The 27,602-nt window shown below is 38.6% G+C and overlaps 1 long non-coding RNA gene across 1 annotated transcript in view; it reads right to left on the bottom strand.

Moving 5' to 3' along the window:
- LOC144044418 (uncharacterized) overlaps positions 1-27,602 on the bottom strand; it is a 79,972-nt gene that overhangs the window by 50,516 nt on the left and 1,854 nt on the right. The window contains exon 3 of the long non-coding RNA XR_013291264.1: positions 25,263-25,320. This is a non-coding gene — a long non-coding RNA (uncharacterized LOC144044418). The remainder of the gene's footprint in view (positions 1-25,262; positions 25,321-27,602) is intronic.

The following is a 27,602-nucleotide window of genomic DNA, read 5'->3' as shown; positions in this document are numbered from 1 at the left end:
AGTGTTAGGGTTTCAAGATTGGGTTAGAAATGAGGGTTTTAAGTTTGTGAACATGGCACCAGGTTATAAAACTGGGCTTTAAACAAGGATGAAGGAATCAAACTCATCTGCTCACAAAAATGTACAAAAACGTTCTGTTTAAAATATTGCCATGGTCCCAAAAAGGCATTTATATGTTTTTTATGGGTTTTTTTGTATGCTAGAGCATACAGAAAGCAGCAGGTGGCAGCAGAGTATAAGAGATCAACCAGGTCCATGTTGCAAAAAGCTCTTTTCCCCAGCAGGTTTGTGAAAACAGATAGAAATATACTTTTTTTCCTGATGAAAGAAGAGACTAATCTTTCTATTGGTAGGTTCGATGTTTTTTATAGCCATAGAACACAATATTCTGTGGGCCTTGCAAAATCAGTCAAAATCCAGTAAAACAGCCAGGAGCGGAGGGGGTTGCTTCAGTGAAAATTGCTGGGAGTGAATGAGTTTAAAGCAAGGATTGGATTTTCAAACAAGCCGTTTCAAACTAGGGTTGTGTTCTTTAGTCTTTATTTTAAGAGTCCCCATTAGTCTCTACCAGTGCAGGGACTATTTTTCCTGGGGTTGTATTAGGATCAGGTTTTGACTAAAAACTGGTCCAACCATGATACAAACCTTGGTCCGCCACGCATTGCTTTAACCATTGAGATTTTATTTTTTTCAGAGAAGACTGGAACTGATACATATTTTTGCCTTTGGCAAGGGTTCACTTACATCAGACCCACAGAAGACATCTCCTCAAATGCGGAAAATGGACTTGGCATCACTTTTTCGCAACATTGATAATGTGTTTGCCAGGTTGTAGATGATTTAGAGTTGCAGTTAACTAGGGTCACATTCTGCTGCGTCAATCAGTTTTCCAGGTTGGACCTGAAAGTATCAAGAGCTCTTTCACTTCCAACCAACTAGCTCAATTCCTGTCCTTTAGACCACAAAAACGTGTCACACAAGTAGTCTTGATGGCAGAAGAATGAAAAGCTTACAGCGAGACGATATCCACGCCTGACTTTGTTTGAATAGCAAGCGCGATGAATAGAGACGCCTCCCGAGTAGAAATACCAAGGTGACATGCTGTTGCCGAGGAGACCGCAAAATGTTCCCATACTGTATAAAACGTGCACCGAAAGCTCTTCTATTCTTCAACATGAATGCGGTTTTTATGATAACTGAACTACAGAGGAACATCTGAAGATCAACCCATTTGAAATTTAAGCCAAATAGACCTTGAAACTGCGGCTAAACTTTGGACTTGGTTCAGCACGTTAAACGCCTTCACAGAGTGTGTTTGACATTTCCTGGCCTTGCCCAAATATATTTTCTTCACTTCCTGTGGCTGTCCCAACACTTAAGTCCAAAATGCAGTTTCTTCGTTTCCTGAACTTTTGTCCCCATTTTTACTTTCTCGCGGTGTCCCAATCTTTATGTCCACTTTTCCATTTCCTGCAGTTGTGCCAATACTTTTGTTCTAAGTTATTCACTTCCTGTTGGTGTCTCTTTTTTCACTTTTTACTCTCTGCAGCTGTCCCAACTTTACGTTTACACCTTTTGTGTGAGTCCCAGTACTTTTTTTTTTCTAAAATCCTAATCTTCTTCAGTTATAAGTGTCCACATATTGCTAATTTATTTTCACTTTCTACTCCCTGCAGTTTTTCCAATACTTTGGTTCCAAATGAACATTTTCTTCCTGAAGGTGTCCCAAAACTTTTATACACATGTTCACTTTCTATAAGTAATTTGTGATTGATTTTTTCACATTTAAATAACGATTTGGTGTCCTAATTCTTTCTTTTCTTTTTCCTATTTTGTCCCCGGTGTCCCAACAGTTTTGTCAAAAAATCTTTCTTTTACTATCGTAGTGGGAAGCTATGCGGTAATTTCATGAATATCACTGCGGCTCCAGAGTGAAAAACTCCAAGCACAAAGACGAAATCCCCCATTATTAAACAGTTAAATGCACTTAATAGTTTTGAAGAAGGCGCATTTTAAAACTAAGCTGTGTATTCGTGCAGTTGGAGCGGACGCTAACTATCCGGCTCGTTAATGTGATTTGAAACACGCAATTCAACACCAATCTTTGTTTGCGTGTACGTTTACTAGTAAAATGTATGAACATTTATCTACTAATTACAACATTTATCTACTAACCTCGCCCAAAAATGATTGCTGCAAATCCATGAATACTTTGTGGGCTGCCAGTCCTTTCTGTTGATTGCTGCTATCAATTGACGTTTTCATTAGTAGGTATGCGATAAAAAGCAACATTTGTACAACCGATCGCACTGCAAGATATGACACTTTGATAAGATAATCGATTCGATTAACGCCCCCTCCGGGACGCTGGACGGCAACACAGGCAAGTGGCTCTTTTGCCATGCAGCGTCCCGGAGGGACGTTCCCATGAGGGCTGTGACGTCACGTGCAAAAGGTCAATACTGGAAGTGTCACAATACTTTTTTTCTTCAGGTTTCTAATGATTTTTTGAACTATATTTTCTTCACGTTTCCAATTTCTGTTGATGTCCCAATAGTTTTGTCCAAATATTGTTCTTGACCTTTACACCTTTTGTATGTCCCAATATATTTGTCCAAACTCCTCTTTTTCTTTACCTATAAGTGTCAACATACTGCCATTTTTTTTTCACTTTTTACTCCCTGCAGTTGTCCCAATACTTTGGTTCCAAATTCACATTTTCTTCACATTTTATCTTCCTGAAGGTGTCCTAATACTTTTATTTTTATATTTCTACTTAATGTAAGTGACTCAATATTTCGTCTTCTTCCACTTGCTTATCCGGGGTCGGGTCGCGGGGGCAGCAGCTTTAGCAGGGAAGCCCAGACTTCCCTCAATATTTGTGAACTAAAAATGTTTCCACATTTAAATAACCATTTTGCGTCCTTTCTTTTCTTTATCCTTTTTTTTTTTCATGACGGTGTCCCACTACTTTTTTTTTTTCACCTTTTCTAATTGTAAAAAATAACAAAACATATTTCTTCACATTTTCACTTACTGTAGATGTCCCAATAGTTTTGTCCAAAACATGTTATTTACGTTTACACCTTTTGTTGTGTGTCCCAATTTTTTTGTCCAAACTCCTCATTTTCTTCATTTATACTACTGCCAATTTTCTTCACTTTGCTTTTCCTGCAGTTGTCCCAATACTTTTGTGCAACTAACTATTTTCTTCACGCTCACTATTTTCCAACCCCAAACTACTGGAACGAACCGTTTCTATTTCAATTACTTCTGCTGAAGTTGTACAGTATTAGATGAACGTAAACGCTGGGAGCCAAAAAAGCCCAAGCGCTCATAAACACCCTCTTTCCAACGTTTATTTTTCACGAGGTCTTTACGGTTTTGCGCCGGAGGCCGAGCACGTCCTGGAATCTCCGCTGCGACGCTTCAGCCTCGGCAGGGCTGCTGGATTTGGGCCAATGGCGGAAAAAATACATCTTTTTTTTTGGGGGGGGGGGGGGTGGGTTGGGGGGCTGCGCTGATGAATCCCGGAATAAAAACTGGAGCTGACATTAATCACGGCACGTTGTGCTCAAGTTTCATGCAAGAACTAAAAGTGGATCTCATGAACTGAGCCGCCCGCCCCTCACCCTCACACCCGCCTCCTAAAGGACTGCGAGACGGCGCCCCCTAGCGTGCCGAACACACATCAGGCTGCTGATTGTTATGTAACCATAACAGATGTCGCAACACTTCAGGCTGAAGTGAAACTTGATCTTTCCTCTCCTGTCTGTGACACAAATCGCGTGTCCTTGAACACACCGCAGCGCCTGCCAAAAAATTCGATTCCATTTTTTTCTATTCTATTTATGTACTGTCGAGCCAATTCACAACAGACGTTCCTTCGAGGCATGTTACATATGGAGCACTGGGCCAGTGAGGCAAGCAAATGTAGAAAGTCAGAACTGCCTAAAATTACATCAAAAATTGAAATTAGTAATTAATTGCATGATTTCAATAAATAACAAATTGATCGCACATTTCATATCTGTTGATGTTAGACATTCGTGACAGCAACATGGCATTTTTCTTTTCATATTAAGAGCTAGTTGATTTTGAAAATGAAGCAAGTTGTGAACTCAAAGGGGTTAAAGGAGCTTTAAAGTTGGTTTGTATGCTCGTCATAGGCAAAAGCAATACAATATGGCGTTTGTTTTCACCGTGTGAAGGCAGCACTTGCATTGCGGAAATATCAGAAATGCCAGGATGTTCGGAATTGTCACTACAGTAAAAGATAGGATTTTGGGGGAATGTGAAAAATGCTTTCCAATATGTCACGAATAAGCTGAACATTTTGAAGTTGGAGGGGTTTGAATAGTAGAGAACTAAAGATTGAAAATGTCTCCATTCATTCAATGTGAGTTTTTTTTTCATGAAAAAGTATGGGGATGTAAAAAACAAAAAACAAAACGTTTCGCCGATTCCTGAGTGAGTTGAAGATTTTGACGTTGGAATGACTTGAGAAAATAATATATTGGTGATTAGCACTATGAGGGTAATACTGCAAAATTCATTTTGCTATTTTAGCTACATTTATGTATTCATTGTTGGGGGAAAAATGGAATGTCCCCATCTCCTTATGACACAAGCCCCCGCTATGTTTTTTATTTCCTTCCTAAATGTAGAAAGAAGTTTAAAAAAAGTGACCAACATCATTCACCACGACACTGAGTCAGCAAAAAATCGGGATGCGTCTGCAACCAAAACAGCTTCTCTGCATTCCTGCGGCGGCATCTTACGGAACATTTTAGTAAAAAGGAGGAGAGAAAAAACACAAGCGGCGTGCCCTCCTAATGAGATCAAGATGGATTACGCGGCGCGCTGGTTGGCCCGCTATGTAAAAGGGCACATTTTAATCTGGTTTCCCACCTCGCGGAGAGGCATTCGAGTAATCGCGTTAGCCATCAGGCTCCTCGTCTCGGCGATCCACTCCAGTGCATCACTGACACGCTTGAAACTTAACCTCGCACTTTGCAATAGAAAGGAGCGGCCGCCACATAATCTATGTGTGTGGAAGAGAGAGAACGTTCCAGCAAGACGGACTAAATGAAGTCAAAGGGAATGGCACAGTAGTTTGTGGTCGATAGTGCCTGATAGCGTTGGCTCTTTAATTCAAAGCCTGATGGAGCATTAGAGCAGCACGCACTTTCAAGTGTCAATCGATAAACGTGTCAATTCCCTTGAAAATGGGTTAATGCTGACAAAAGGCCAAAAGTAGAGAAAGCTACAACGCCGGTGCCTTGACAGACGACTTTTATTTGTTCTGCGGCCACACTCTTACTCAAAACGCTTGTATCTCAAATCATATTTCCCCATTTAAATGAATGAAAACATCATCAACTCATTTGCTCTCAAAACCGCATAAATACGTTCTATTTGAAATAAGATCGTTCTCCCAAAGACCTATTCATACTTTTTTTTTACATTTTTATTTATCCTAGAGCATACAGAAGGCTTAGATGCAGCCTCGGAACAAAAGAGAATGCTTGAAGTAATGGTAGTTATTACAAAAACGGCCAGCAGGAGGCAGCAGAGTATAAGAAATCAACCTGGGCCATGTTGCAAAAAGCTCTTTCCCCCACTGTTTTAAACAGATTTGTGAAGAATGATGAAACTAAGATATATTCTCTTTTTTCTTTTGGAGAGCTCAGTATTGTTCATTCGGTAATTTTACCGATTTGACATGTCATCATCATTGCTCTCCTTTCAAAAAAAAAAAATTAATACTTTATTTTATTTTTTTGTATGTGGGTGATTATGTGTATGTGCGAGTGAGTGTGTATTCATTAGTTCACCTAAAACCTATTGAAAAAAAAATCCCATACCGTTCACCTAAACCGAACACTTTCAGCCAGAGTCGTGAGGCCGTCAGGAGACCCGAGGAAGGACCAAAGAAAAGAAAGGAAAGTGACTAAGATATATTCTAATGCCAATTGCCACAAAACAGAAACCGACAGAAACATATATTTTTTCCTGATGAAAGAAGATACTCAAACCTTTCTTTTGGTAGGTTGCATGTTTTATAGCAATAGAACACAGTATTCTGTGGGCCTTGCAAAATCAGTCAAAATCCAGTGAAACAGCCGGGAGTGAAGGGGGTTGCTTCAGTGAAAATGGCTGCTGGGCGTGAATGAGTTAAAAAGAATAATAGATATCTCCAAATCTGTACTTTGTAAAACAAACATACAGTAATAAGAATACCGTAAAATCCCACGAATAACATGCACTCATGTATGTAAACAAAATAAAAGAAAAAATTCAACCTTAAAAAGCGGGTCTTTCTCTGTGCGCTTGTGTATAATAGGTCCACCAATTTTCTGTTTTACTGGTTTATTACCTTAATTATCTGAGTGGATAAAGATTCAAAACATGCCAATAAGGTGTACTTTTAAATCAAAGTATTTTTCAAATCATGTTTTCAAAAATCGTGTTCTTGCGCTGTTCGCTTTTTTAGGAAGCTATTTTTTTTTCCGTTTACTTCGCTGCCAGGTCTTTTTAAAGTTGTCAACCCCAAAAAAATCTGCCAATAATATGTTCTACGCAGCCCTACTGCTCTAAATATGGTATTCTGGTTGATATCGCATTTGTGGAATATGAGTTAAGCAGCAAAATCCAGCCATTATTATCCATCTCAGATGTGCCATTTTGCCACTTGTTGTCAACTGAAGATGTCATCACAGTTCCTCAGGGCACAGCCAACAAACAATCATTGCGCAACTGTTTTCTGAAACTGAGCTGTGATTGTTTGTTACCTGAGAATACTCTTATTCCACAAATGTAGACCTGAGCAACATTGATGTCATCTTCAGTCGACCGCAAGTGGCAAAATGGCCGCCCCCTGAGATGTCTAAACTCTTATTCCACAAATGTAATAATAAGAATGTCATGTTTAGGCTAGTGAGGTCACATATAACATATTACTGTCAAGAAAGGTTTAAGGTTGACTTCTCCTTTAACTCTGCAATAGTTTTTTTTTTTTTTTACAGTTTTTTTTTTATTATAGTATGTGAAACATATTAAGTTACGCTGTGTAAGAAATGCAGTGCAAATCAGTCATTCTTCTTCTTATTATTATTTTTTTAACAACTACTAGTACACATCTATACAATGTGAAAAAAGTCCTCTGTAATACCCCCTCGATTTGGGATTTTCATTGTTTTGCAAAAAGTGTTATTTAGTGGATTTCACAGTATCTGTATTTTTGAATGCTTTGTTTGCATGTGTTTCTACTACTTTTGTCTTCAATTTCAAACATTTCATTCACTTTTTTTTTAACTTTCTGTTGGTGTCCCATTACTTTTGTCCCAACTCCCCAATTTCACTTTTTGCATGCCTCCCAATCCTTTTGCAAAAATTGTATGTACTCATCACTTCCTGTTGGTATCCAAATACTATTTATTGGTGTAATAGACTATTTGTATTTTTATTGTATGGGGAAAATAATGTCCGGTGGCTGGCCAGATTCCCAGAACTGATCGTGTTTGTTGCCACCTAGTGGCTGGGAGTCGAGGAATCTGACTGCCAGCGCTTTGATCCTTTATCAATGCCGTAACATTGTTTGCTTTTCTTAGATCTAGCGGAGAAGTCGTCCATACGTCTTTCTTCTATCAGCTCAGGAGAGAGCCAATTAAAAAGACTCGTACAAGTGACCTTCTAATCTGCAAATGAGTGCCACGACTAAATAACGACAATGAACGCCGTCCCGCCTATAAATATTCATTAGCCGGAGCATGTTGTCAGTGGGCTAAAATGATTGCAAAGGAATTAGCATAATGAAGCATTATCTATGCTAATGTCCATCTGTGGGTCCGCGGGTGCCTCAGCTATAATTGTGTTGTGGGAAGGAAAATTTGTTTTTATGAATGTTTGCATTTTTACATTGAAATGAGATAATGGCAAGAAGAAGAAGTGAAAGTGGACGTGTTCTTCTGTCTTTTTTCACAAATCTTTGTTGACTACATGTAGGCCAAAGCACAATGATTGGAAAGCGTGTCTTGTGCAATTTATTTATTGAAGATTAAAAAAAAAAAAAAGATGATTTGGATATGAACTTTATTTCAAGACAATCATATTGTCATGATTTCAAATTTGTTTCAAACATGGGGCAACAAGTTCAGGTTTCAAGCCAAAGTTAAGGTCTTTAAAAAGGCCTAAGGTGTCAAATTGGGGTTTTAAATAAGTATTTCAAGCAAGCATTGGGATTTTAGGACAGGGTCAGGATTTCAAGATAGGGTTAGAAATTAGGGTTTAAAAGTTTGTACAAGGCTTGAGATTATAAAACAGGTTCAGGGCTTCAAACAAAGATTAGAATCAAAAGCCGCGTTTCCACCGCAGGAACTTTGGGGTAAATTTACGGGGCCAGCCGCGTATGTGCGCGTCTCTACTGCAGGAGCCTTCCCAACCGGGCAATATTTACAGGAACGAGCGGAGGTCCTACTCGAGGGTAGGTACAGACGCTCTCCTACTTACGAACATTCGTGTTACGAACAACGGTACATACGAACATGTCTGCGCGCATGCGCGCATGTCAAAAAATGTTCGGAAAGAGATGCTGTAAGTTAGACTTTTTACTGCGCACCTTTTTCCGAGTACTGTAGTGCTTCTTTCCGCCGCTAATACCGACGCTTGGCGCTGTGAGAGCTCACCCAGCATTGGAGGCTCAGCAACGTGTCGAGGAGCAGGAAGAAGAAGAAGAAACGCCTGTCGCTCATAGATAAAGCCATCGCACTCTTCGAGCAGCAAGACCCAAATATTGAACGTTGCACAAAGGTTGCAAATCAATTGAATGATGCCATACAGTGCTAGCGCATCATTTATGATGAAAAAAGAAGAAAACTGTGCAATCGTCGTTAGATCGCTTCTTTCGGCCAGTTTCTAGTAAATCCTCCAAGGAAGATACTCATCAACCCTCATCTTCTTCTCCGCGACCCTCAACTTCTTCCTACATTGAAGTTACGGAGGAGGAAGTAACTTTTGAAGCCCATTCCAGCGACGACGAAGAACCTCTCATGATATAAAATCCTCCTCTTCCTCCATCAAATCCTTAAGCATCGAGTACATCTTCCAAAAGTAAGTTAAACTTCATTTTATTTATCTTATTACGTACATGTACATACTGTGTGTGTCTCTCGCTCTCTTTCTCTAACATACGTAGTACAGTACTGTACGTATTCTCTTTAAACATAAATTATAATACAAAATATAGCACTGAAGCAACTTACGAACAAATTCACCTTACGAACGATCGCTCGGAACGTAACTCGTAAGTTGGGGAGCGTCTGTACTCCGCCGGCCCGATAAACTCCCGATCGAGCTTTCGTGCTGATTGGCTAAAAAATATTTTGTATAAAAAATGATCTTATCTTCATGCGCAACGATGATGCATTCTCGGCTTAAGTCTCTTCCACCAAAACAATTCTCTTAATAATCCTTTGCCTATTTTTGTTCCACTCTACTATTAGCCTTTTCAAATTCTTCATCTAGACGCCGTCTCCTCTCACTCAAACCATCCATCCATGCCAAGTAGATAAAAAAAGCTGAAAAAACAGCAACCGCCACAAGTTTTTCTTTCCTTGTGATTTTTGTCGTGCGGTGCTTGGGTGACGTCACGAGAGAAACCGTCGCACGACGTTTACGTGTCGATCGAAACTCGTGACGTCATGAAATGGGTCGTACTCTGAAGTGGAGAGACGGCCACAAGCGGGCCGGCTGAGAGGATGGTTCCTGTGAAAGTCCCTACCCAACCTCCCCATACCCGAACGTCCTGCAGTGGAAACGCGGCTATATAAGGTTTTCAAATTATGTTTGAAGCAAGGGTTAGATTTTCAAATCAGCGTTTGAACTAGAGTTTAAGCTTAACACTGTTTTAGGGTTCTAAGGCATGGTGAGGGTTTTAAAGCAGGTGCTGGTGTTCTAAATTGCCGTTTGTCGCCAGTGATGTGGTTTCAAAGTAGGGTTTAAAGCCAGGGTTTCGAGACAAGTTAGGGTTTCCACCCTGGGTTATGGATTCAAAAGAAGTGTAAGGGTTTCAAATTAAGGTTATGTTTTTAAAGTTGGATTTTAGGGTGTTAAACAAGTGCTACAGTTTCAAGTGTTAGGTTTCTAAAAAGGGTTTTTCGTTTTAGATTGGGGTTTCAAAGTAGGGTTTCAAACCTGGGATTGGTTTACTAGGGTTAGGGTTCCAAACAAGTCTTTCAAATGACCAGAGCCAGTGTCAGGGTTTTAAAAAAAAAAGATGGGATTTCAAAGTAGGGTTTCCACACTGGCTTGCACTCAAAAGCTACTGTTTCAAACTGGGAAAAGGGGGGAGGGGTATAAACCAGGATTAAAGTACCACTGATTGTCACACCCACCAAAGTGGGGCGAAATTCGTTCTCCGCATTCGACCCATCCCCTGAGGGAGTGGTGAGAAGCAGCAGGGGCCGCGCTCGGGAGTCATTTGGTGATCTAACCCCCCAATTCCAACCCTTAAGCATTTCGGTTTTTGTTTTGAGTTTGGGTGAGGCCGCAAGGAGCTCGGACACACCCCAGATGAGTCACGGCGCGTCTGACTCGAGATCCTCGCCACACACGTGTTTGGATCAGGAAGGGATGGCGTGACTGACAAAGTATGCGTCGGCATGACGATGGCGGTCAACGTTGCGCTGGATGAGCGAGCATGTTGTAAGGACAGAAGTACTGGGACGCCGAGAGGGAAGGGCAGGAAGTGAGCCCTGCGGCATCAGAGCAATTTCATGCAGGTGTCGCCTTCAGGGACAGTCTGAAGCCACAGTTCTCTTCTCAAGCCAACTGATTGTTTTAATTATCTGGTCTGTTGATGCCTTTTGAGACCGTTTCAATTTAGCAATTCCCAACCCTTGACCCTCCCTAATTTCATCTAATCAGATGTTGCCTTCAGGGACAGTATAAAATCACTCATTTCCGTGCAAAACAACTGAGCGATTGCTACCATAATTCTGTCTCTCTGTCTACCTATCTAGTCACGTCTTCAAGCACAATCGGAAATTATGACCTCACAAAACCAATTGAGTAATTGTTAAACCATTGAGTTCCAGCAGAGTTTCCGTATGTCGCCAGGCCTTTTAGACCAAACTTTCCAGAACCACAGAATATTGTGCTCAGTCAAAAAGGGAGTAAAAAAAAAAAAAAGAGTGTTTATAGTAGGGGTGTCAGGCGATTAAAATTTTATCCCACTGTACTGTAAAAAAACAGGGGTGGATGAGATCCGCCCAGAGTTCCTAAAGTTCCTTCAAGAGGAGCATCTCGGCCGTGGAACAGTGGACCAGCTCGACACCCTCGGCAGGATCCTCGAGGGTGCGTGGGAGTTTGCCCAACCAGTCCACATGAGCTTTGTGGACTTGGAGAAGGCGTTTGACCCTTTGGGAGTCCTGTGGGGGGAGCTTCGGGAGTACGGGGTACTGAGCACTCTGACACGGGCTGTTAGGTCTGTACAACCGATGTCAGAGTTTGATCCGGATTGCTGGCAGTAAGTCAAATTTGTTTCCAGTGAGGGTTCGACTTGTTATACTTTATTAACATTTTTAATTCTTTATTTCATATATTAACCATGTTGAAATGTTTTATAGATGTGTAGAGTAGGTGAAATAGTGTTGAACTCAGTATAATTTGACCTTAACCTTGTTTTTGTCAAAAAATTCCTTCTCAGTGTTTTGCGCACACACATTCTGTTCGTGAGAACAGATTTTGCCACACACATACCCTGAGAGCACCATCACTCACGGCCACTCTAAATCCAGTTCAATTTGTTTGTGAGATATTGTTTTGGGAAAAAAGTACGAAAAGTACCCTGAGAGTATATTTGGTCTAAAAGATGAACACAGCTGCGGACTGTGTACGAAAATAATATTATGTAACATATTGTGTGAGAACCAATCTGTTTTACTTATTCATGATGGGAGGAGGAATAGGTGTTCTCCTACTGATTTGGATTCTTTAAAAGCTGTATTCCGCAAAAGAGGGGGCACGCACTCTTGGATTGACACACTCTTTACATGATATTCAATTGGTGTGACCGGAGATCTCCGTAATAAATCATCCTTCGAAGGAGCTTTTGTCACAAAGAAGTCTCATCTCCAATTTTTTGGAATTTTTGGAACACGCAAATGATGACAAATTATATCATCATTTAACAGACTCCACCAAGGTTGTCCTTTGTCACCGATTCTGTTCATAACTTTTAGGGACAGAATTTCTAGGCGCAGCCGAGGCGTTGAGGGGGTCCAGTTTGGTGGCCTCAACATTGCATCTCTGCTTTTTGCAGATGATGTGGTGCTGTTGGCTTCTTCAAGCCATGATCTTTTAACTCTCACTGCAGTGGTTCGAGTGTGAAGATCAGCACCTCCAAATCCGAAACCATGGTCCTCAATCGGAAAAGGGTGGAGTGCGCTCTTTGGGTCAGGGAAAAGATCCTGCCCCAAGTGGGAGAGTTCAAGTATCTTGGAGTCTTGTTCACGAGTAAGGGCAGGATGGAGCGGGAGATCGACAAGTGGAAGAAGGAGCTGAGCCAAAAGGTGAAGCTCTCGATTTACCGGTCGATCTACGTTCCTCACCTATGGTCACGAGCTGTGGGTCGTGTCCCAAAGAACAAGATCTCGGATACAATCGGCCGAATGAGTTTCCTCCGCAGGGTGTCTGGGCTCTCCTTTAGAGATAGTGTGAGAAGCTTGTCATGGGACTCAGTGTTGAGCCGCTACTCCTCCGCATTGAGAGGAACCAGTTGAGGTGGCTCGGGCATCTGGTTCAAATGCCTCCTGGACGCCTCCCTGTAGAGGCCCCGAGGATGACCTAGGACACGCTGGAGAGACTATGTCTCTCGGCTGGCCCGGAACCCCTTGGGATCCCGTCAGAGGCGCTAGTTGAAGTGGCTGGGGAGAGGGAAGTCTGGGCTAAAGCTGCTGCCCCCGTGACCCGGTAGATGATGGATGGATAGATTGCATAATTGAATTTGTAAGACGGTGTCAGCTCAGTGCATTTTTCCTTTCATATTAACGCTAGCTAATTTTTAACATGAAGTAACTTGTGACAAATTGTAAAATACAACTTGACCCCAGTCTCCACAAATATATGTATTTTACCTTGTAAGATCGCCACATTTGAGAAAGGAGACAGCTGATTTTTAAGATTTTCTTTGTCAAATTTAGAGCGGTTAGGGTAAGAAAACGTTGAAAAATGTTACTGAGACAACATTATAAAAAAATAATGGGTGGATATAATGTGAAAGTACTCAATATTTTTTTTTAAAAATGTTTAAGTAAAACTGTGTTAAAAGTAAGTGTATAAAATTTGAAACAGTCTGTGTATAAAGTCATTTTACGGTGAATCAGTCAACAAATTTTTGCATTTGCCCTGTACATAGTCGATCATTTCCCAAAAATGACAAACACGACAAAGATGCAAGTTCTGCACAAGCCATTTTGCCTATGTCTACTGTAAGAAATGCAAAGTACACCTTTGCCTGAACAAGAACAGAAACTGTTTTGAGGCTTTCCACTATTCAAAATGTAAAAAATGTGACCCACAAAGTTAGTTTAAAAAAAAATAGATTTCGGGAAATACTAATATGTTTGATGTCTGTTTATTATTATATTTTTGACAGTTCTAAATGTACGAATTTGAAGAATTGTGACTGGATGTATCAAATATGGCACAAATCAAAAGTCATATGTGGAAGTCGAATAATAATAAAAAAATATATATATATATATATATATATTTTTTTTTTTAATCAAAAGGACCAATAAAAACTCTAATTACAAAGAATCATAATTTTCTCTCATATATTTCATGGTACAGGCTTTATAGGGTTAAAAGTCAAAATCAATGCATTCATTCTAGTGTTGCCTGTGGGAACCCCCTGAAATCAGTTACATTTTCCACTGTGGGGTGTCTTACCAGTCAAATGTCTTTCCTGCTCTGTGGGCAAACAGCCGACAATCATTCATTCTAAACTTGTTGACTATTTGTCCTTAAAAGGTTCAAAGTTCAATTACCTACCAACAGTCAGACAACAGCCAGAAATCACGGCGCATCTTTTCCCCTTTCAAGATGTTTTATCGTAAGGCAGGGAATGAATTCCAGCCGACACACATTTCCCACAAGAACAATCAACAACGGATGAGCTGGTGTCAGGGTGTTCCGCTCTTAAAGTGACAATCAAGCAGATGAGTCAGTCTGCTGAACCTTCACACCATCGGTTATTCCCTTTAACAACGTTTGGGGGAATAAATCCTGCCGTAAAATGAAATTCATCTCTTTCTGTGAGGTTCACAGCGTATTGATCTGAGGCCTCATTTATAAAGACTTGCGTGGCTTTCATACTGAAACACGGCGTACGGCAGAGTCCAGAAAACGTCGCAGCAACAACAAAAATCCAGAAGCATGAATCCAAGCACATTTTTTTTCGGACATCTCAATCAATGTTGGAGTATCAGAACCCTCCTTCTCCACGCCCTTATATGAATATGCAAATTTGTATAATCAGGGCCACCCCTGGGAATAATCACTCTATCTTACAATATTAACTTTCTACTGCTGAAAATGGCTCAATGAGTCAAGTATCCCTTCAATTTAAGAGTTTTAAGCAAGCTCTAGTGTTTCTAACAAAATTAGGGTTTGAAGGAAGTTGTGATGTAATAAATTTGGGTTCCAAGACTGGGTTATGTTTTCAAGGTAGAGTGTAATGAATGCTAGGGTTAGGGATTCAAACAAGGCAGTCACGAAAAGTTTCAAGCCATTCTTATAGTGCTTTTTTTTTTTTTTAAACCAAGAGATATTGCTTCAAACTAGGCTTTCAAGACAGGGTTAGGGTTTTAAACAAGGGTTAGGGTTTCAAATTAGGGTTTGAAGAAAATGCCAGGGTTCCCAAACAGGGTTTCAAGACAAGGTTAGGTTTTTAACTCATTCAAACCCCAAAACGTATAAAAGCGTTTTTTAGTACTCTATCGTGCACTCCTAAAAACATATTTATATGTTTTGTTTTATTTTTTTGCTAGAGCATACCGAAGGCGTTGATACAGCTTCTGACATAAAGAGGTAACTTAAAGCAATGGTAGTTATTACAAAAAACGGCCAGCAAATGGCAGCAGAGTATAAGAGATCAGCTAGGGCCATGTTGCAACAAGCTCTTTTTGCTAGTGTGTTCAACAGGTTTGTGTATAATGATGAAACTTAACTATATTCTAATGCTAATTGCTACAAAACGGAAACAGATACAAATAAACTATTTTGTCTTTTTGGTATGTTCCATGTTTATATAGCAATAGAACAGAATATTCTGTGGACCTTGCAAAATCAGTCAAAATCCAATCGGGTTGCTTCAGTGAAAATGGCTGGGAGTCAATGAGTTAAAGTCCACATTAGCGGAAGCACAAGAGAACGTACTGTGGCCCTTCAGGGCCAAAATCTCCAAAGTGTCAATTTGAATCGTTCAGTTGCGCGACTGATGTGAGCATTAAAAAGTCTTTAGTGCGGCAGTAAAACAAAGTGAAGAATTCACTTCCTGCCGCTCTTTACACGCCTCGTTTGTAGAAATGTTAATGTTTTTATTGTTATTGTTCCTCTTTGTGCTGTCAGCTCCATTAACCTCATGTTGTTTTTTACGGCAGTTTTTTTTTTTTAAACTGGCCTTTTAAAAGCCCGCCGTCAAACTTCCGACTTGTGGCGTTTGATTTACGGCTGAAAAGATCCACCGAGATCATGTGGTTCTTCCACCGCAAAGACGAGGAGAACCCGACTCGCTCCTCTTCCTCGGCCCGGAGAGGGAAAAATAATCATTCCCTATAGTGACAATATTGCAGAAACTTCCACACATTACTCCTCACGTTCTATTTTAATCACAGCGGTTAATTTCCTGGCTGCCCCCGGCAACGCAAGTGAGAGATCATTCCGGTATTTTTAAACCTGAGATGCGTTTTGCAGACTTCTGATTAACGCCAAAGAGGAGACTTAGTGAATTTGATCCAAGAAAGAGACAAGCCAATCAGATGGCGAGACAGCTGAGTCCTTTTGAGATGTATAGACAATCGCAATTGGTTAGGGTTTTAAGGCAGGGTCAGAGCAGTCAACCCTGTCAAGACCAGGTTAGGTTTCAAATTTGGGTCTAAAACATGATTAGGATTTCAAACAAGGGTAAGGGTGTCAAATTTGTGGTACAAAATCAGGTTAGGGTGTCAAATTAGGCTTCCAAGCCATGGTTAAGGTTTTGGTTTTTGGTGTTCCAAGCCAACGTTCGGGTTTTAAGCAAGAAATAGTGTCTGACATTATGCTTTCAAGACAGGGTTTGCATTTCAAACTATAGGGTTAGAGTTCCAAGTTAGGATTGGAAATCTAGGTTAGGGTTTCAAGCAAGTGTTAGGCCAAGGAATAGCGTTTTAAACTAGGGTGTCAATCTTCAAATTAAGGTTAAAAGTCTGGGTTAAGGTTTCAAGCAAAGGTAAGTGTTTAAAAGTAGGGTTTCAAGACAGGTTTAGAATTTCAAATTAGCGTGTCAAGCCATGGTTAGAGCTTCAAGATCTGGTTTCAAACTAGACTTCCAAGACAGAGTTAGGGTTTTAAGATAGGAATGGTGTTTCAAATTAGGTTTTCAAGACCAAGGTCTGGTTTTAAGCATAAATTTGTGTCTCAGATTACGGTTTCAAGACAGGGTTTGCATTTCAAACTTGGTTGAGGGTTTCAAGCAAGTGTTAGGCCAAGGAATAGCGTTTTAAATTAGGGTGTCAATACAGGGTTAGATCTTCAAAATAAGGTTGAAAGTTTGGGTAAAGGTTTGAAGCAAAGGTAAGGGTTTAAAAATATGGGTTCAAGACAGGTTTAGAATTTCAAATTAAGGTGTCAAGGGTTAGGGTTAGGTTTAGTTACTAGGTTCTGGTATCAAACTAGACTTCTAAGACAGAGTTAAGAGTTTTAAGATAGGAATGGTGTTTCAAATTCAGGTTTCAAGACAGGTTTAGGCTTTCAAATGAAAGCTGTGTCATCAAAGTAGGGTTTTTGTCAGGGGTAGGGTTTCTGGGCGGTGTAGTTAGTTAGAGTTTGGAGCATGTCACGTCATGCTAAAGCAACCGCAGCTAGCGCGCACTGCACACGCAGACGTAGTTTGTCGTTAATGGCGGTTGTTTTCCCGGCCGGGGTTGTGGTTTGCGCGGTTGCGTCATGATGACGACATGTCGCCAACCAATCATTGGCCTCCAAAATCATTACGTCACGTTTTGGAACTGGGCTACTTTTTTTTTTTAGCACCGTAAAGGAAGTGGTACAAGAAAATGTGAGTAGAGTAGAGTAAAGTAGAGCCGGGTGGATTTGTTGGTGGAGACGGGGGCTTTTGTCGAGTAGAGTAGAGTAGAGTAGGGTAGATCCTGTCGGTGGAAACGAGGCTAACTATTCCCCACATGTAAACTGTTTACTTCACTGGATTTGTTATTACGCTAGTGGCTCTTACGCCGGAAATCTGGCACCGTGCTGGAGTACTGTAAGCCCTGACAACGTTGCTGATGGATGTTGACGTTTGTTGGGTTCCTTGTACTTCCAAATGGCTGCCGGCTTGCTATCATGTACAAGCTTCAAAGTGAAAAGACCAGAAAAAGGTCAGCGCTGAGGCGGTCCCGGTTGGGGGCGGGGGGCATATATGAAGCCCCGCCCTCAAGTTGTTTTTCCTAAAGTTCAAATATGTACTAACGTCTTGGCCTGAGTTACACTTGAAAGCTCCCTTTGTGAAAGCTTGTGAAAATTTCATCTGAGAAAAAAAAATCGGATTCTTATTAAATGAAAATGACATAAAAACGTGTTGTTTGAAGCCACACACTTCTCAAGTAATCAAAAGTATTGGAACATGTGACTGACTGAAAAACAAATAAACTAGTGGTGTACTGAGCAACAGACATGAAACAGGTTGGCCAAGGATATCAACAGCAGTTGATGACAGAAACATTGTGAGAGCTATGAAGAAACACCCAAAGACCGATTTGGCTTTTTCAAGGCCGATACCGATTATTAGTAGTCAAGGAGAACGATAACCGATATTTCAATCATTTGTAGGAAAAGAAAAATATATATTATATTATAATATATATAATATAATATAATATAATATTAGCATTGAAATTTGAAAAAATTACTTTTCTTTTAATTTTAAACTACAGACAGCTTTGTTTAAAAATCGTAACAAAAATTAAAAACTAAGCAAATAAATAATTCAATACAATTTTCTAAAGTTTTCCCAAATTTCAACATCATTTCTTAATTTTAACTTTTTTTTTTTCCATGAGTAGGGAGTTCCCAGTGTCATGTGATATTTTTTTTTTTACTGGAAATTAAAATAAAAGTTATTGTATCCCACTGAGCGACAAATGCATGCGCGCATGTCGCTAATTTGGGGTTTCCGTCATCGTTTGTCAAATGTTTCAAAAGTTCTCCACAGACAGTGAAAAGTTGTCTAAATAGGTTTGAAATGTCTTCGCGACAAGTAAAAAGTGTCTGTGAACGTCTTACAAATCCTATGAAAACCCTAAATTTGCTACGTTCGCGAGCATTCACAGCTCAGTGAGATACCAGCTTTATCGGCCTTTAAGATTTGTAAAAAGGCTGATGCTGATATTTGTCAAAATGCCAAATGTCTGCACCGATAATCGGCCCGGCCGATAATCGCTCTATCCCTACCAAAGACATCAGTGAGTGGCATCACTGCCGACCTTCACAAGGCAGGACTGAAGGTCTCACAATCCACTACTGATGAAGACTGAGTAAAGACATGCAGGCCAATACCTCAAGATGCAAACCACTTATCAGTAGGCAAGGGAAGGAAAGACTGGATTTTCCAAAGAAGTACATTTTGATGGACCTACGAGACCAAGAAGAACCTCTACCAGTGTTGGAAAGGCAAAAACATGGCGAAAGAAAGGATCTGCTGACAATCCAAAACACACAAGCTCATCTGTGAAAGATGGTGGAGTTCAGGTCATGGCTTGGCCTTGCATAGCTGTCTTTATTGAGGATGTAACTCATGATAGTTAGCAGTAGAAAGATTGTGCAAGTCTACAAAAACATTTTGCCTGAAAATTGAAGCTAACACACCACCAACACAGCAACTGACTTCTTCAGGGGGGGGGGGGGGGGGCGGGGGGGGGCGGTACACAAAGCGGAAGGTCTTAGACCGGCCAAGTCATTCACTGGACCTTAACCCAACAGAACATGCATTTTACCTTCTGAAGGGAGTAACGCCCAGAAAAAACAAGAACTGATAGAGGCTGCCGTAAAGGCCTGGAAAAACATTGCAAATGAAGAATACAACAGTCTGGTGAAATAAGTAAGGATTATGCCACCAAATATGAGATATTCTTACTTGAATTTAATAATGATGCCTGTTCCATTGTTTTTGCTGACTTGAAAAGTTGATGGCTTTGAGCCAAATGTCTTCAGCATACAACAAAAACAAAACCATTGAACTTGCTGTTCCAATACTTTTCGAGGGAACTGTACATACGAGGGCTGGGTATCGATTATAATTTCCTCAATCCATTCAATTCCAATTCACAAGAGTTCAGTTCGATTCAATTTTGATTTTTTTTCGATTTGATTCGTTTAACTTCAATTTAATCCGATATTGATTACTTATGGAACATCAATTCTTCCTAAATATCAAGGACATGATAAAAACTCCACAAACGTTACATTTTGCAGAGGCAGTAACTGGTTAAAGAATTGAGTTCATTAATGAAAGTAACACGTACCATAATCCTATGTTACACAAACAATAACATCAGCAAGGATTAGATGAAAAATATTTTCATCATTTTTATTTAATAATTGTAAATATAAATTAAAAAGATTGTGAATTGTTTTAACGTACAATAAGTCAGGTCTTTCATAAAAGTAAGAACATACTTTCATTAAATTCATGTGAACAGTAAATTTCAGGAAAACTAAATGTGGCCTTAAAATTCAATTTTCTTATGAATTTATGGGAAAAGGGCATAAATTCATTGTTTTATGAATCAATAATAATAATTATAATAATAAATAAAAAAAAAGGATTTGCTCTTGGAATATTAAGCCATACACCCAAAAATAAATAAAAATGTTGCAATAGTACCAGCACATGACTCTCCAAAATATATTACTGTATTTAAAAAAAATGCAGTCTACAAAAACAACTTCTTATTTAGAAACAGAACAATGTTTTTCTCATTACACTGCAACTTTATTGCCTTTATATACATTTATTTTTCAATGCGGCCATTAATACTCCATAGTCCACGTCAGATTAAAAAAAATCTTTAGATTAAAACCATAAAATAAAAAATTTGAATCAGCCTCCTGCTATCCAGTAGTCAGCACACACGTGTACAAAGCCTCCAAAGTATGAAAAGTATCATCTCATCTGCCGTAATTAGCGGAATAAATTCCTGACTGTTTTCCCGTCACGCGCGTGTCCGCCGCCTCCTCCTCTTCCCACTTTACTGTACCGAGGAGACCCCGAGAGTCAAGTCTGTAATTGAGACACATTAACACGTAACACCTAACAGACCGGCTCAATTACCACAATGGCTAATAAAATTATATTGGAGCGGGAGGAAGCGATGGCGATGCTTCATTACGGGAACCTCCAGCTGTGTTTCTCCTCCTCCTCCTTTTTTTTTTTCTTACCCACCAACCCTCAGCTTTAAATAAAGTTCAATAAAGCTGCCAGTGTTGGCACAGTCACTTTTGTCGCTGCGCCATCACCTCAAATGAAACAAGTCATTAGAGAGAGAGAGAGAGAGAGAAACCAACAAGTCGTCGAATTTGTAGTTTTTTTTTTTTTTTTTGAAAAGTCCTAATCTTAGAAGAATAAAATCGCATTGTGGATGAATTTCATGGTGAAGGAAAATCTTACAAGAAGAAAGTCATATTTTATTGAGAGTAAATTGGTCACTATCTTATTTTTTTATATTTGTTTTCTTTTACATTTTTAAAATTATTTTTATTAGGAAGAAGCTAATATTACAAGAATATAGTTGTATTTTTCAAAGTGAAAAATGTTTAGAATCTTACAAAAAAAAAATCACAAAAAAAAGGCTATCATTGGGGAAACAGACAATTATTTTTTAAGACAAAGTAGTTATATAACAGTGAAATATTTTTTTTTAAGAAAAACTTATAATAATACAAAAAATTGATTGTTTCAGGAAAAACAGCCGTGACTTAATGGAAATTATGTCAAAATATTATAAAAAAAACAAACAAACATCAAAATCATTCCAGTTAAAAAAGATTTTTTAATTCACGCTTACAAGAAAAAGTTTCTATCCCAAAAAGTTAGAATATTAAGAGAATAGTTATTTTAATTTGTGAGAAAAAAAAGTCTTCTTTTATAACATTGTTTAATGTAAAGTTGCAATTCTAAAACAATACATTTACAAAATATTAAAACCTTACTTAATTCTTGTAAAATTGCCCAATTTTTTTTCTCAAATACTTTTTTCATTTGAAATATATACATATACAGTCTCCTGATTGTATTCATTTAAGTTAGCTGACTAAACGGTTCCAGTTCCCACTTCTCGTACCGCAGACAACAACACCGTTACTAATGTTATATTATATGACATAATATTTGTTGCAAATACTGCAAGTAATCAGTGTATTGTACCAATACCATTATACTCGTCATAATATCAGTATTGCTAACAGAATACTACAAATATCTTTAATTGAATGAAATTACATGAATGGGTGTGGGAGGGGGCAATCCACTATTTTTGGTATTTTGTGCAAAATCCAATTTTTAGGTTTAAAGTACATTTGGAGACCCGCACTCATTGACCTCAAAGGAACAGTCGTTGCGTTATCTTGTGGCTCCCCCTGCTGCTCGGCCAAGGTTCTGGACGTGCAGCCAATGGCATTTATTCTGTATTATACATTTTTAGATCAACAGACGGACATTCAAGCAAAAATCACCATGCTTATAAAAGCCCAAAGCTTCTGTCCACATTTTCTGCCATTTCTTGTATATGCTCTGGTTCCAATACATACTTTCCCCTCCGCATTTTCTTACATTTGTACTTCCTGTAGGTGTCCCAATACTCTCTCTCTCTCTTTTTTTTCTCTTTTTTATAAATTCCAAATTTTCTTCACTTACTTCCGGTAGTTGTCCCAATACTTTTGTCCACATTATATGCACTTCTCATTTTTCCATTATTTTTATTTTTTTTAGTTTTTCCTTGCACTCTTGTGGTTTGATCAAGGGTTGTCACTATGTGTCTTGTGTGATTAACTTGACTTTTCACTTCCTGTAGGTGCCCCAAAACTTTTGTCCAAATTCCTGCAATTTCTTCTCTTTTCATTAATGTTGCTGTTCCAATACTTTTGTCTAAACTTCGCGTTGGTCGGCAAATTTTTTCCATGTCTTGGAGGTGTCCCAAAACATTTGTCTAAACTTCCCATTTTCCCAGCTTCTTTTAGGTGTCCTGATACTTTTTATAAATTCCACAATTTCCTTCACTTGTTACTTCCTGTAAGGTGTCGCAAAACATGTATTATTATTACTATTATTAATTACAATAAAAACAACAACAATAATAATAATTATTATTATTAACTCTTTGACTGCCAGACGTTTTCAGAAACGGGATGTTGCCAGTGCCAGCCGATTTAAGCATTTTGAGTGATCTTTCAAGGTCCACAGAAAATGTTGTGTTTGGATATATATATATATATAAAATAATAATTATTGTCCCGACCAGATATACCGCATGTATCATTAGTTCGCCGTCACTCACTTGTGGGTCATGAGGTTAGAGGAGACGCAAGTAGGCTTAATGTTATAACATTAATTTACTTTTTTAACATTAATTTACTTTTTTAACATTTCACCACGAGTCCACCTCTTGTCTGTCCCATGTGCTTGTGCATGTTGCATTTGTTAGCTGCAGATTTGAAAGTGGGTGTGTCACTGTGTCACATGACAGATTAGCAGATTTTACAAAATCATGTAATTTTCGTCCCGTTTTTGTTCATGAACTAAAATGTCCATAGATTTTAGTCCAGTTTTTAGTAAGTGAAGTACATTTTTGTCTCTTCTTCAGTAGTCGACGAAAATGCATACTGATTTAGTCTCAGTTATTGTTTATTAATGAGGGTTTTAGTCTAGTCTACTTTTAGTCTGGTGAAAAAGATATGTTGACGAAAACGATTGTGTTTAGTTTTTTTCGTTGACGAAATTAACACTACCCAGTAGTTCTGTCTTCACAATTTGACTTCCTGTAGGTGTTGTAACGCTTCGGTCCTTATTGGTTTCACTGACCATAACCATTTGAAGACTATTTTCAAAACTCCACATCATCTTCACATTTTGACTTCCTGTACGCATTGCAATAGTTGAAAGGTCGGCATCGGTTTTGCAGCAGACAGATTGTGACATGCCTTTAGAAACGCCCCAAAGATGACATCCAGGCTCCTCCAACTACAAAAACAAATTCACTTCACCGTCAAGACCTCTAATTGGCTGCCGGCTTCCATCTTGCGCCAGACGTCAGAAAAAGTCGTATTTTTCGCTGGGCACATCCTGTTCCACTCGGCGTGTTGTTGACTCGGCTAACCATCGGTGACAATAAGTGCCTTCCGATGTCCGTCACTTCATGTGGCCGCCGTTGTGGGCGACGACTGGAGGGAAGAAGCTTGAAGGCTTTAAATTAGAATGTGTGGCCCTCGGCGTCGTGTTATTAAAGACTCATTTTGTTTTCTTCTGGCTTGAAACAGATCCCGACAGCACTTTGTTTACGTCTGGCCAGTCAGAAGGACGAGGATTAGCTTTGATTATCGCGGGAAGCAGAGTTTGGAATAAACACGCTATTATCCCCATTGAAATGAACTGAAATCAATGGCACACCACAAAACACACAATTATGTTTTTTAACATTTGTAATGTAGAATGTCAACGAATTATGCCGGTTTTATGAAGTCTAAAATCTTATATGGGAATAAAGTCTAAACACTTAAAAAAATAAAAAATAAAAATAAACTTTTATCTAATAATTGAGGTGATTTTTTTTTAGAACTTTTTTGTATATATTTATTTTAGGGGAAAAAATACATTTTGATCAAATGAAAAAGTCAATCATTTGAGTAAAGCTGATTTTCTCCAAGATTTTTTTTTAAATTGCATAATTTTTTAATAATATCCATGATGGTTGAATTTTTTCCAAGGCATTTTCATAAAGAAAATATGCTATTGAATGAAAAAGTCACAATCTAAGAAGTTTATTATTTTTATTCCAAGAAATACAAATCTTTTTTGGTACATTTGTACAATTTTCAACCACAAATTTTACAATCAAATTCAATTTTTTGTCAATGAAATTAATTGAAGAGAAGTCCTATTTTTATTGAATCAAAAAAGTCAATATTATGAGTAAAGTCCAATTTTTTACAAAGCCATTTGTGTAATTACTAATGGCAAATGTTATGTATTAGTTGAATTTTAATGTTGTTGTTTTTAAAGAAAAATCCAGTTTTTATTAAATAAATAAAAATCAATATTCAAGTAAAGTCATAAGAAAGTGTTTTTGTTTTTTTCATGACAAATCTTACAATAAGAATTGAATTTGTTTGCGGAAATGTTTTTGATACATTTTGATGGATTATGTGTTGACTTTGTTTGTTTGTCTGTTTAGTAAAGCAATTGGCCATGCACCCGAGGTTGTATGCATCCTTGACCATCTGAAATAATCCCAAAGTTTGGACCTTGTTTGTCTTTTACGACCTCATTCCTCTTGGCCATTCCGCTACCTTATTTCTACATGCACCCGGATATCCGTGTGGAAAAATGATCACTGTGCAGTGTCGAAGCAGATATTTTGCTTTATAACTTTTTTAGTGATTTAATTATTGTAGTGATTCAAATAATAGCTGCAGCGCCCTAAATTTCACTTACATCAAAGGGTGAATTTCTGCACGCTTAATGTGCATATTCTCTATAAAGTTGAATAATTAACTCAAAGACAAAAAAATAGAAAGATTTTGTTCAGGTGTGTATGTGGAGGAGTGAGGTTGCATGTCATAAAAAATGTTTGAGAAGAGTGCCCCAAGTTAGCTGCAAGTAAGCAACAAACATGGAGTACAGTATTCAGAATATACAAAACATGTTATTTCCCATATATCCCCTAGAGGGCGCTACCTGACCACAATAAGGGGACAGACAGAAGACGTGTATTATTTAGTTCTGGTCCTACCTGTGAAAGTAGAGTCTTTTTCATTCAATGAGGCAGTCCAGTTTCTGTCTCTTTTGCTCTAAAGAAAGCAGAAAAACAACAAAAAGAACACGTGTGGTCACTTGAGAAATTAGAAAGAAAAAACAAATTGTTTGAACGTTTTCTGTATTTATGGAGACAGCACATGTGGCCTAAACTTTGAGGTGCCTTTTTCCATGAATCTAATCCAGCACCTTTCGTTTACCAGTACCAACAAGGTCTTTAATTACACACACTCATACACTGCAGCTAAAGTCAAGCCTTTAATATTGAATTAGCTTAGAACAAGAGAGTTTAAATTGTCCTATCGCATACACACACGTACACAACAACACATACAATGTTATCATTTCCGTTGGTGTTTATCAAAATGTGAACAAATGTGTTGCTTTTTCTATAGCTTTGCCATTTCAGGCAGTTCAATTAAGTTAAACATTAAAAAATATATGCAATGTGTATTTTAATGAGGAAAAATTGCACTCTATAGTGTTGTGCTTTATATAGTAATGACAAAATCAAATTGAATTTAACTAATTTTGGCACGCTTTTTTGCTTCAGTGGTCCTATGTTGCTCCTTCTGGTGTGTGTGTGTGTAACTTGGCCACCTGGGGACAGTATGCAGAGTTACAACTCCAAGGCAGTAATATTAATCGTTCTTTAGAGAGGATAAATAATACATGCCTCTGAGAATTGTTATTTGATCTGTTTACATTTGAGCCTGGTTTGTTAAAAAGTGATCAGAAGGAACGGCATCCGTGTCAGGCCATCAGCATCAACGTGTGCCGAGTCATTTTGAAAAGTAATCTGATGGCTGTCGTCTTCTTGCTTGCTTAGAAGCTTGCTAGCAAATTGCTGCTAACACTGGAGGCTTGCAACTGGCGGCATATAATACAATGTCAAGGTAATTAAGTTTTTTTTTTAGCATCTTTAGATAGCGTTTAAACTTGATTTCAGGACGACGACGTGCTGTTGACGTCTGTGGCAAAAAGTCTGAAAGACACCGCGACCAGATTTACAACAACAACAAAAAAAAAAAAACGAGTCAAGTCAGCACCTGCCGGGAACAATTTCAAAATAAAAGCGACCAAGGCACATTACATAATTTGTAACATCAGTCAATAAACATCATGTTGCAACGTCGCATTTTTTTAAAATTATGTTTAGGAACTGGGTACGTCTCGGGCTGCTCAATTATGAATAAAATATTAATCATGATTAACTTGGTAATAACTGAAATTACGATGGACGTCCGTTGCTAATAACTTTAAAATGGCGTGATTACTATCGGAAATAAACGAAAAAGAAGGCGCTACGGACGAGGCACGGGCGCCGTTTAGTCGAAACGACGTAGGTCGCGTGCGATGTAGCTTGATTATTTTTTTAATTTTATAATTTATAAAAAAATTCAAAATTTATAATTTTTTAATTTTATAATTAATAATTTAATAATTAATAATTAAAATTTGACCGCAGATGATCCGTTAGCTTGACAACGGATGGCTATGTTAAAGGTAGCAATAAACTTAACTACATGCATTAAGGTAAAGCATTTAATAAATGTCTGCGTAAGACATTCAGGATATTTGTTCATTTTAAATTATGCAAGTAATTAACTGATAAGAAAAAGAGGAGGATGAGCATGTGCAGTAGATCAAAAATGTTGAAGACGTTCTCATAACATTAAATGTCGAAAGAATTAACATGCAACAGGTGCTCTTCAAATTTGGCGGGCAAAAAAAAATGTTGATTAAAAGGCTTTTTAATTAAGTGATTAATCTGATTAAAACATTTAATCATTTGACAGTTTTAAGAAAAAGTATATATTTTTCGTGTATATTACTGTGGAGAAAAAAACGTGTCTTATTGAAGGGATTTTACGTTAAACGGCAAAATGTCTGTTGGATCCGAAAACACAATCCTGCATCTCATTTTGATGAGTCCAGTGAAGCCTGCACGATGGCTTGGTGTGGCAACTTTTGTCAAGTTCTGACATCACGCTTCAAAAAGTGGCAAAGCAATCAGTGCGGAGCAGCAGGACGCCGCACAATGGGCCCCACATCACAGAGCAACAGAAACTGCTATTATATAACATTTCGCTCGGGCCAGCAAAGTGGATTTAAGATGAAAACGTCACCACAAAGTAAGCAACATATTTGTTTGACCGAAAGAACAAATTGTGCAATCCTTGGCTCAAAAAAAACAAAAGTGGGGGCAACAAGTGCAGGGATTAAAACTACACCTGTCCCAGCATCATGGCGGCTTCTGCTCAGGTGACAGCAGGTGAATTGTTGTGAATGTTCCCAAATCAACCATGATCCCTTT

This window comes from Vanacampus margaritifer, chromosome 2 (genome assembly GCF_051991255.1).
Source record: "Vanacampus margaritifer isolate UIUO_Vmar chromosome 2, RoL_Vmar_1.0, whole genome shotgun sequence".
NCBI classification, from domain to species: Eukaryota; Metazoa; Chordata; class Actinopteri; order Syngnathiformes; family Syngnathidae; genus Vanacampus; species Vanacampus margaritifer.
The sequence above is the reverse complement of the archived record's forward strand: the minus strand, read 5'-3'. Positions and strand labels throughout refer to the sequence as shown.